Raw genomic sequence first — 12,360 nt, 5'->3', positions numbered from 1 at the left:
AATAAGGAAATGAAAAAAAGGACCCTTTTCTCAAAGCAAACAAATAGAAATGATTTAGAAAGCACCTACAGGGTTGCCACCTGACACTGTGCAAAAATGTCCTTCCTTTACTTTTTATGTACGTATGTATGTATTTATGCACACATGCATTGGTTTATTATATTCCTTTGACCTGTATTTATGACCATTTTGCTTTACTACAAAGCTGCGACAGAGGCTACACGCTTTTGGAACCCTATGCTAGCTTCTACTAATATTTTAATAGTTTTAGCATTGAAATTACAGTTACCGTATTTAAAATCAAAACAGCATCACTCGGCCACATGATAAGAGCTGTAGCTGTGGGGTGCGTCTTTGTTTTCCTATAAAATTCTTCCACGATGTTGCATTAAGGGGTTGACTAGATGACTCTTCAGCTCCCTTCTAGCACTGACATTCTTCTCCTTGTGTCTGTGCAGAGTAAATGGACTGGCCTTGAGTGCACTCCGGGGACACCGATCCCCAGAACAGGCTGGCAGCATCTGGGTTTGCCTAGGCCCTCAGGGGAAGCACGGCTCTGCCAGGTGTCACAGCTGATTTAACTAAAAGAAAGATGAAAACCAGCCATGGGAACTGAAGCTTGACAGCATTCCCTGAGGGTCTGGCGAGTGAGAACCAGAGCAGTATGGAGGAGACTGGAGGAATCTCCTCTGGCCCAAGACATCCAGGCAATGTTTGCTCTAACCACTGAGATCCGTCCCCAGAAATGCCCCCAGCTGTGTGCAAAACCACAGTACAAGCTGAGGAAGGTGAGAGTTGAAGCTGCAGGTCAACTCCTGGGACAGGACGATGCAGAAGCAAAGGGCCTACTGGGAGAAGGGGGTGTGGGGAAGAAAAAAGGATAAAGGCAAAGATACGTTTTCCCTCCCCAAGAGAAGTTTGCATGAGCTAATATGTCCACAGGGAGAGCTCAGATGGTGGCAGATTTTTTGCTTCCAAGACAAGAAGGGGATAAATGATCATCCTGTCTTATTTAAGACCACAGCTTGATGGCCAGAGATCTCTCTTCCAAATCTCTCACGCTGCTTTGTAAAGGACAAGGGCAGTCAACACATTCAGCCTCCGTGTCCACATGGGAACAATGAAACACTGAGAAAGAATTTAATGAAGAAAGCAACTGCAGTAGACTTTGGGAATAGATGTCAGAACGTCCATTTCCTGGCCTGCAAGACTCTCGGAATACTTTATTTCCTTTCCTCCTAGTACCAGAGCACATTTCCATAGCAACTCCCAGAGAACTGGGTGCCTCATGGGGCCAGGTGGAGGTTGGCTTAAAGATCCTCTTCTTTGGGGGGCATAGAAGACCCTTAACAAGAACCAGATCCCTTGTTGGATCCTCCCCTTTCAATTTCAGGATATATGTGCTGAGGTACTCTGGAATGATTTGGGGATTAAAGGGTGAACATTATGCAAGAAAAGAAATTAAAAATTAATGAAGAAATGAGGCCACTCAGTGAAGCCTCTTCAACAAACCAGGATGAGAACCTTCTCCTGCTGACTTCTAACTTTTTGGCGAAGATGCATAACTGCCATCTGTGAGGCGGTCCACAGGACAAGAGTATGGATTATTCACAAAGCTCTGAGTTTAGTTACCAAGTTCCATACCACTATGACCTACTGTTATCCATTTTGCTGATGGAGAAACTGAGTCATGGTGAGATCACATGGTTATTAATGAGTTAAAAATGAGCATTGACCTAGCATGGATCCAAATCTACAGCTTGGCAGCTCTATTCACAACAGTCAAGATGTGGAAACAACCTAAATGTCCATCAACAGATGAATGGATAAAGAAGATGTGGTGTATATATACAACGGAATATTACTCAGCCATAAAAAAAAGAATGAAATAATGCCATTTACAACAACATGGATGGACCAAGAGATTATCATACTAAGTTAAGTAAGTCAGAAAGAGAAAGACAAATACCATATGATATCACTTTTATGTGGAATCTAAAATATGACACAAATGGGGGATTCCCTGGCAATCCAGTGGTTAGAACTCCACACGCTCACCGCCGAGGACCAAGGTTCAATCCCTGGCCGGGGAACTAAGGTCCCACAGGCCACGCAGCATGGCCAAAAAATAATAATAATTTAAAAATAAAATAAAAAATAAAACATGACACAAATGAATTTATCTATGAAACAGAAACAGACTCACAGACATAGAGAACAGACTTGTGGTTGCCAAGGGGTGGGGTGGAGAGATGGATTGGGAGTTTGGGGTTAGCAGATGCCAACTATCATGCATAGAATGGATAAACAACAAGGTCCTACTGTACAGCACAGGGAACTATATTCAATATCCTGGGATCAACCATAATAGAAAAGAATATGAAAAAGAATGTATATATATGCATAACTGAATCACTTTACTGTACAGGAGAAATTAACACAACACTGTAAATCAGCTATACTTCAATAAAATTTTTAAAAAATCTACAGCTATGGTCACATATTACAACACGGATGAACCTTGAGGACACTATGCTAAGTGAAAAAAGGCAGTCACAGAACGACAAATAATGCATGATTCCACTCATTTAAGGTATCTAAAGTAGTCAATCTCACAGAAGCAAAAAGCAGAATGGTAGTTGCCAGGGGCAGGGATATGTGGGGAATGGGGAGTTACTATTCAATGGGTCTATAGTTTCAGTTTGTGCAAAATGAAAAAGTCTTAGAAATTTGCTTACAACATGTGTATAGTTAATATTTGCACTGTACAGCTAATGGTTGAGGGTAGATTCCATGTTATGTGTTTTTTAATCACAATTTTAAAAATCTATAGCTATGAGCAGCTTAACAGCTGTGTCTCATCCATCTTAGTGCTGCTGCAAAGAAGAGTTTGAAGACATATATACTATAAAAGAAAATGTCTACAGCCATAGCTATAGTAAGAAGAAAGGACAAACATGGGCAAAAGATATGAATAGACATTTCACCAAAGAGGCCATACACATGGTAAACCTGCAGATGAAAAGATGACCAACATTGGCAGTCATTAGGGAAATAGAAATTTAAACCACAGTGACAAGACAGACCACAGAATGGGAGAAAATATTTGCAAATCATGTATCTAGTAAGGGTCTAGTATCTAAAATATGTAAGGAACTGTTACAACTCAACAATAAAAAGACAACCCAATTGAAAACTGGGCAAAAGCTTGAATAGACATTTCTCCAAAGAAGCTACGCAAATGGCCAATAAACACATGAGAAGATGCTCAAATCATAACTCGTGAGGGAAATGAAAAATCAAAACCACAATGAAAGACCACTTCACTTCCAGCAGGATGGCTAGAATCAATAAGACAGATAATAACAAGTGTTGACAAAGATGTAGAGAGACTGGAACCCTCATACACTGCTGGTGAGAAGGTAAAATGGCGCAGCTGCTTTGGAAATCAGTTTGGCAGTTCCTCAAAAGGCTAAACATAGAATTACCATATGACCCAGTAATTCAACTCTTAGGAAAATACCCAAAAGAAAACACACATACATACGTACAAAAACTTGTTCAAAAATGTTGTTAGAAATATTATTCATAACAGGCAAAAGTGGAAACAACCCAAATGTTCATCAACTGATGGATAAACAAAATGTGGTAATCATACGACAGAATATTATTCAGCCATACAAAGGAATGAAGTGCTGATTCATACTACAACATGGATGAACCCGCGAAACATTATGCTTAGTGAAAGAAGCCAGTCACAAAGGGCCATATATTATAAGATTTTATTTCTATGGGCAAATCCATAGAGACAGAGGATAGTGGTTGCTGGGGGCTGGGAAGAGGGCTGAATTGGGAGTGACTGGTAATGGGTACCAGTCACTCTTTTTGGAGGGATGAAAATGCTTTGGAAATACAGATAATGATGATAGTTGCACCTACCTGAGAATATACTAAAAACCACTGAATTATATACTTTAAAAGGGTGAGTTTTATGGTATGTGAATTATGTCTAAAAAAAAATTTAAACACAATGAGAACACACCTATCAGAATGGATAAAATAAAAAATAGTGATAATAGCAAACAGCAATGATGCAAAAAACTGGATCACTCATACATTGTTGGTGGGAATGTAAATGATTCAGCCACTTTGGAAAACAGTTTGCAAGTTTCCTTTAAAATGACAAATGGACTCATCAGATGACCCAGCATATGACACTCTTGGCCATTTACTGTAGAGAAATGAAAACTTTTTTTTTTTTTTAAGTGGCATACCCAACCTTTTTTTTTTTTTTTTTAATTTATTTATTTATTTATTTTTGGCTGCACTGGGTCTTCGTTGCTGCCCACGGGCTTTCTCTAGTTGAGGCAAGCAGGGGTTACTCTTCCTTGCGGTGCTTGGGCTTCTCATTGCAGTGGCTTCTTTTGTTGCAGAGCACGGGCTCTAGGCGCGTGGGCTTCAGTAGTTGTGGCATGCGGGCTCAGCAGTTGTGACTCGCAGGCTCTAGAGCACAAGCTCAGTAGTTGTGGGGCATGGGCCTAGTTGCTCCGCGGCATGTGGGATCTTCCTGGACGAGGGCTCGAACCCGTGTCCCCTGCATTGGCAGGCGGATTCTTAACCACTGTGTCACCAGGGAAGTCACCTTTTTTTTTTTTTTATATTTATTTTTGGCTGCACTGAGTCTTCGCTGCTGCGCACGGGCTTTCTCTAGTTGTGGCAAGCAGGGTCTACTCTTTGTTGTGGTGCACGGGCTTTTCACTGCGGTGGCTTCTCTTGCTGTGGAGCACGGGATCTAGGCACGCAGGCTTCAGTAGTTGTGGCACATGGGCTTAGTTGCTCTGCGGCATGTGGTATCTTCCCGGACCAGGGCTCGAACCCGTGCCCCCTGCACTGGCAGGCGGATTCTTAACCACTGTGCCACCAGGGAAGTCCGAGAAATGACAACCTCTGTCCACTCAAAAACCTATGCATGAATGTTCAGAGCAGGTTTTTTCATTATAGCTGATAACTCAAAACCAACCAATGTCCTTCAGTGAGTGAATAGTTATCCAAATGATGGTCCACCATACCATGGAGTATTACTCAGCAATAAAAAGAAAAACAACTTGGATGAACCTCAGGGAAGTTATGCTGAGAGAAAGAAGATAATCTCAGAAAGTTCCTTAAACTGTATGGTTCTACTGATATAACACTTGAAATAACAAAATTCTGGAGATAGAGAACAGATGAGTGGCCGCCAGGGTTTGGGAATGGACAATAGAGAAGTTGTAGCCATAAGGAGTACCACGAGGGAGCCCGAGGTGATGGGACGGTTCTGTATCTTGACTGTGTTGATAGCAACAGGAAGCTACACACACACAAAGAAGTGCATTATGTATAACTGGTAGCATGCGACTAAGCTCTGTGCATTTTACCAATGTCATTACCCGGTTTTGCTATTGCACTAGTTATACAACATGTTCAATTGGGAAGAATGGGTGAGGGGTACCAAAGACTTCTCTCCATTTCTTTGCAACAGCCAGTGAATCTATATTTATTCCAAAATAAGAAGTCTGTGGGGTTTTTTAAAGTAACTACATGGGGTATTAGTCAATGCTTAAAAGTAATGACTGTGTTTCAATAAAGCTCAGAATTGAAGGCAGGAGTCAAGAAGAAATGACAGGCTGCACAGTACAGCCACAAACCATCACCTCTACAACATGTCAGAGGAATCCTCCTTCTAGGGTGAACTGCATATACCTGATAACAAGTCAAGAACTTCCGGTGTAGACCCGCTAACTTGTGTGTCTTCACCTGTCCTCTAATCCCCCGCATGCAGCTCTGCTATCCTAACCTACCCTCATCCTCCTCTCTGGGCTTCCATTCATGCTCTTCCCTGTCTGACTTCATCTTCTCTCCACTTATCCAAATCCTTCCCACTGGGTCATAAGGCCCTGCAGCAGTATCCATCTTTCCACGTGGGTTAATTGTATCTCTCTAACTAGATGCTTGAGTTCAGACACCAGGTCATCTTCCTCTACCACATCCTCCTTAATACACCATACAATGCTGAGAATGTAGGGAGTATCAAAAATCTCTGTTGATGGAATAAAGGCCTGCCTGCCTCAAGATCTTTTATTCTCACTCTTGCGAGCTAGGTGATGGAGAATGGGTACACACAGGGGCATGAAAGCCAAGACAGCGTTTCACACGTAATCGCAACTGTGTACTTTTAAAATCATCATCTCAGTTGCTTTTTATTACAGGGCTATGAATGATGCATAGCAGGTATAATCTGATCCATTTTACGGATAAGGAAACTTAGTTCAGAGTGGCTAAGTGATATATAAAATCACAATTGGTTCTGAGTCAGGGTTAGAAACCAAGACTCATCCTAAAACCTTACCGAGATGTAAATTGCCACTTTAAACTTTGTTTTTAAAAGAGCACGGGGCTTCCCTGGTGGCGCAGTGGTTGAGAATCTGCCTGCTAATGCAGGGGACACGGGTTCGAGCCCTGGTCTGGGAGGATCCCACATGCCGCGGAGCGGCTGGGCCCGTGAGCCACAACTACTGAGCCTGCGCGTCTGGAGCCTGTGCTCCGCAACAAGAGAGGCCACGATAGTGAGAGGCCCGCGCACCGCGATGAAGAGTGGCCCCCGCTTGCCACAACTAGAGAAAGCCCTCGCACAGAAACGAAGACCCAACACAGCCAAAAATAAATAAATTAATTTAAAAAAAAAAAAAAGAGCAAATTATTGCTCTCTTCCCTTTTGCGGCCATCGCTGAAGCACCAGTGGCCAAAATGAAGTGCAATCCCTTTGTGACTTCTGACCCAAGCGAGAACCGGAAAAGGCATTTCCATACGCCTTCCCACATTCGCAGGAAGATTATGTCTTCCCCTGTTTCTAAAGAGCTGAGACAGAAGTACAATGTCCGATCCATGCCCATCCGGATGGACGATGAAGTTCAGGTTGGACAAGGGCACTACAGAGGGCAGCAAATTGGCAAAGTAGTCCAGGTTTACAGGAAGAAATCTGTCATCTACGTTAACGAGTGCAGCGGGAGAAGGCTAATGGCACAACTGTCCATGTGGACATTCATTCCAGCAAGGTGGTTATCACCAGACTAAACCTGGACAAAGACCGCAAAAAGATCCTCGAACGTAAAGCCAAATCTCACCAAGTAGGAAAGGAAAAGGGCAAATATAAGGAAGAAACAATTGAGAAGATGCAGGAATAAAGTAATCTTGAATACAACTTTCATTAAAAACTGTTAAAAATGAAAAAAGGGGCAAATTATTAGTAACTTAAGATGCAAATATTCCCAAAATGAAGTGTAACTTTTGCAACCCAAAATATGGTACTTGGCCAACACCTTGGGGTGGCTGAGGCCCTATATGAAGAGGAAAAAGGAAAAGCCTTAAAAAGTGGGGCTAGAAGAGCAGACTGTGATCAGGGAACAATTGGAGGAACAGAGGAGAAGGCCCACTTCCAAACATATCCTGAATCCAGCCATTCCTCTCCAGCACCACTGCTGTCCCCTAGACCCTGCCTCCATCACTCAGAGCACATCACTCCACTCAACAGCTCCCCGAAGCATAAAGATCTAAACTTCTTGACCTTGCTTAGAAAGCTCTAAATGGTCCGGCTCCTGCTCACCTCTCTAAACTCATCTCATTCCATTCGTCCCCACCAACAATGCTCCCTTCACACCTTTCCATCCCTCAAGCATGCCTAGCAGGGTCTGTCTTGCACAGCGGCACTGGCTGCTGCTTCTGTCTGGAATGCTTTGCCACCTGACCTTTGTACAGCTTGCCCTGTCATTCAGACTTCAGTGTAGGTGTCACCCCCTCAGCCTAAAGTAGTTACTAATTCCTCTTTGTCATTTACCACCCTCTTTTAATTCTTTGCCAAACATCATTAACTGACATGTTTCTTATTGACTGATGTATTGATTGATGCATTGATTATCTCTCCCTCATCCCACTACAGTGTAAGCTCTAGGAGGGCAGGGAACTCTTTTCTTTTTTTTTCTTTTGTATTCCCAGTGCCTGACATATAGCAGGTACTCAATAAATATGTGTACGGTGAAGGTCTGAATAAATGAATGAATGAAAAAGACCACCACCCTACCTCCTTCAGAGTTCTGGTTCTATCTGGCCAATGAATGACCTATTAACGGCAATCTAAAAGTTACTAACATTCAACTAGAGGATAAGTAAATAGCATGACCCTTGATATCACAAAAAGTACTTTGAAAACAGTAAACCGCTGACCCTTGAACAACACGGGGGTTAATCCACGTATAACATAGTTGGCCCTCTGCATCCTCAGACTCAACCAACCATGGACCGTGTAGTACTGTATTTACTACTGAAGAATATCTGCATATAAATGGACCCGTGCAGTTCAAACCTGTGTCGTTCAAGGGTCAACTGTATTACAGATCATCTTACAAGGTCCAGATCAAGCCCCCTCTCTTCTCTGAAATCTTCCTGGGGTACTCAAGGCCCCACTGATCCCCCCTTTCTCTGACTTCCTAAATCTTTTACTGCCTACGCCACTCATGTGATACTTTACAACCCCCTTCTGTATTTTGGTACCCATGCCTACCATGTGAGGGAACCATGCTAGATCCTGGGAATACAACAACCAGTAAAAAGGAGTTTATATCCCGGTTGGGGACATGAATAGAAAACCAGTATTTTCATAAACCACTGTATTTGTGATAAGTGTCACACACACACAAAAAAGTGTGCACTAACAGCATAATCAAAGGACAAAACCAGACCAGCTGCATAAAGGAAGGATAGCAAGTAGGAAGTGGGTCAGGGAAGTAACAGTCTATGAGAAGAAAATTTCTCAGCTTTGGGAGGCAGGAGACCAGGGAGCAGGCAGAATGGAGAACATAAATAGCATGAACTTGAAGCTGGGAGACCCTGATCTCACTTCCGGCTCCTTCACTGTCCACCCACATTCCTCAGTTTGTCTGAGTTTCAACTGACTCAACTGTGATAAGAACAGAATCATGTTCAGTGTTTACAGAACTCTCAGAGAAATAAAATATAACCCCTTCATTTTCCAGAGATGAAATTATTTAATTTCAATGAACAAGATACCTACTGAGCATATATTAATTACGTGTTCAGCATAAAGATCCATCAAAGTAAATGGATTTGCCCAAGATTAACATTAGTTAGTGGGCACAGACCATATTAGAATCCACATCTGCTGAATCCCAGGCCCTGAATTCTTCTCATAGGTATCCATCACCCTCCACAATCTGGTCTATGCAACTCCCACTACTCTCACTGCTAGAAGCCCATTCCAAGCTGAAATGCTGAAACCATTCCAAGCTCCATGTTGACTCCAGGCCTTCTGAAATTCTGGGCCCCTTTGTGAGGTCACATATCCCCCTTTCCCAGCTCAGAATGTGAAATGTCCCCCATCCACACTCAGCTCAGGTAACACCTCCTAGTTTGCCATTCACCTCGCCGGTCTAGAGCAGTAGTTCTCCAAGTCTGCAGATTCCTGGGGGATCCAGAGATCCTTTCAGGGGAGCCCATGAGATCAAAACTATTCTCAGAACAATACTAAGATGTCTTGTTCACTGTGCTGACATTTGCACTGTTGGTGCAAAAGCAAAGGTGAGTAAAACTGCCGGCACCTAGTGCAAATCAAGGCAGCAGACCAAATGACACTAATAGGCATTATATTTTTCAGTGCCTTGTGTGGGCAGAAAAGAAAAAGGCAGTTTAAGAATGTCCTTGATGATGGGACTTCCCTGGAGGTCCAGTGGTTAAGACTTCACCTTTCAATGCAGGGGAAGATTTGATCCCTGGTTGCAGAGCCAAGATCCCACATGCCTCAGGGCCAAAAAACCAAAACATAAAACAGAAGCAATATTGTAACAAATTCAATAAAGACTTTAAAAATGGTCCACATCAGAAAATCTTAAAAAAAAAAAAAAGAACGTCCTTGATGAAGCAGTAAAAACCATTAATTAAATCCTGACCCTTGAGTACACACGTTTTTAATATTCTGAAGAAATCAGAAGCACACAAAGCACTTCTGCTGCTTATCAAAGTACAGTGGTTGTCTCAAGGAAAAGCACTTGGGCGATTGAGTTCGGAGTTGAACTAGTGGCTTTCTTTGTGAAAGACTATTTTTACTTGAAAGGATGAATGACAGACAAACTATAATTTTGAGTATTTGATAGACATTTTCTTGAAAATGAATAAAGTAAGCCTCTCACTTCAAGGAAAACTAGCAGTATTTGTTGCCACTGATAAAATTTGAGCTTTCAAGCAAAAATTAGAATTTCAGAAAATTTGCCACTGCATGCTTGACATTTTTCCATTGCTTCAAGACTTTCCTGATGAGATCAATGGTGATACTGATGAAAAGGGTTTTTTAATATTGTATAATTAAAAGTCTCAAAGTTTTCAACATCTGTATAACTCTGAACGAGTATTTTTCACATGGTCAATTCATCATGTTACAAAAATCATGCATGGATTAAAAAAATCCATTCAAAGTGCAAGAAAGACTATTGGATTTTCATGTAGGAATACAAAAAGTTCATTGATAAGGTTTCTGATTCTGCACTGTAACTAACTTTTAAGAAACTATCACTTTTTGAGTTTTGATGAGGTATCAAAGAAGACTAAATACAGAAAAAGTACTTAACTTACACTTAACAAGTCACAAATACTTGTTAAACTGACGTTATACTCCATCTCTAAGGAATATCTTTGTTCTTGAACAAATAATGTGGTAAACTAGACTGCCTAAGCAAAGTTCCAGGGACATTTTAAATCAAATACTTCTAGGGCTTTATGGAAGATATGGATGAACTGAATTATGATTTTCTTGACCCATTTGGGCTCGAATTTCACTTTAAAAACTACAGATCCTCTTTCCCATTCCTATTTGCTTTGGATCATCAAGAAATAAATACTGTTCTTTCCCTCCCTGCAGTATGTCCTATGCAAGATTGACCAGATGTTCTTGATGGGCCCAGTCAAATAGGAACATCAACTTCCAGTGGCAGTCAAGATGAAGGAAACTGAATGTAGCCTATGATTCTTACTGATGTTAAAATCTCTGCACATAATACACAAAGCAACTACCTGAAGACTGAAACTAACTAAACAACTAGAGGCTATGGGACCTGAATCAAAGGGGGCAGAATCATTGAACTATGCAGCAAAAACTCTAGAAGAAATCTCCTATTTCTATCTAGAAGATCAAGTAAAGGAGCCCCAGTGTACTACACAGTAAGGGGGAAGTCCCTGGTTTTCTTCTCTTTTTCTTTTCTTTGCTCACCCAGCCTTGCACTACAGCCAACCCCAGTCTCAGATCTGCATTGCCACGGTGGCACAAGAAAAATAAACACCCTAAATAGTCCTATCTATTAAAGAAATTGAATGAGTAGTTTAAAACCTTCCAACAAAAGAAGACTCCAGGCACAGATTATTTACTGATAAACTCTACAAAACTGTTATGGACTGAATTGTGTCCCTCCAAAATTCATATGTTGAAGCCCTAACCCCAGTGCCTAAGAATATGACTGTATTTGGAGATAGGGCGTTTAAAGCAGTCATTAAGTTAAAATGAGCCTGTTAGGGTGGGCCCTAATCCAACCTGACTGGTGTCCTTATAAGAAGGGGAGATTAGGACAAATGGAGAGCCACTAAGGATGTTCACACACAGAGCGGGGACCCTGTGAATAGGCAGCAAGAGGGAGGCCATGTGCAAGCCACAGACACCTCAGAGGAACCCAACCCTGCCAGCACACTGATCTTGGAATGCTGGCCTCCAGAACTGAGAGAGAATAAATTTCTGTTGTTTAAGCCACCCATTATGTGGTATATTGTTTTCCATAGAAGGCTAATACACAAATATTTAACGGAAAAAAATACCAATTCTACACAATCTCATCCAAAAAACAGAAGAAGAAAGAATACTTCCCAACTCATTTTGTGAGGCCAATATTATCCTGATGCCCCCTTTTATATTATAAGAAAACTACAGGCCAATATTCCACATGAACATACATGTAAAAAATCCTCAACAAAATATTAGCAGATTAAATCCATCAATATATAAAAAATGGGATTTATTCTGAGAATATAAGGGTGGTTCAAAAGTTAAAGACAAAGCGAGTTTTGAAAGCAGCAAGAGAAAAGCAACTAGTTACATAGAAGGGAACCCCATACCCACTGCAATAAGACTATCAGAGGATTTTTCATCATAAATCTTGCCAGGCAAAAGGAGTGGAATTATATATCTATTTAAAATATTGAAAGAAAAAGAATTGCTAACCAAGAACACTATTCTTGCAAAATTGTCCTTCAAAAACAAAGGGGAAAAAAAAG

At 41.4% G+C, this 12,360-nt stretch overlaps 1 protein-coding gene and 1 pseudogene across 1 annotated transcript in view; one reads left to right on the top strand and one right to left on the bottom strand.

Moving 5' to 3' along the window:
- The window catches only part of CCDC3 (coiled-coil domain containing 3), a 109,605-nt gene that overhangs the window by 77,428 nt on the left and 19,817 nt on the right, over window positions 1-12,360 (bottom strand). The window lies entirely within an intron of this gene.
- On the top strand, window positions 6,784-7,220 carry LOC132360269 (large ribosomal subunit protein uL24-like; annotated as a pseudogene).

The sequence above is a fragment of the Balaenoptera ricei genome, chromosome 2 (genome assembly GCF_028023285.1).
Source record: "Balaenoptera ricei isolate mBalRic1 chromosome 2, mBalRic1.hap2, whole genome shotgun sequence".
NCBI classification, from domain to species: Eukaryota; Metazoa; Chordata; class Mammalia; order Artiodactyla; family Balaenopteridae; genus Balaenoptera; species Balaenoptera ricei.
This window is presented reverse-complemented; position numbering and strand designations above follow the sequence as displayed.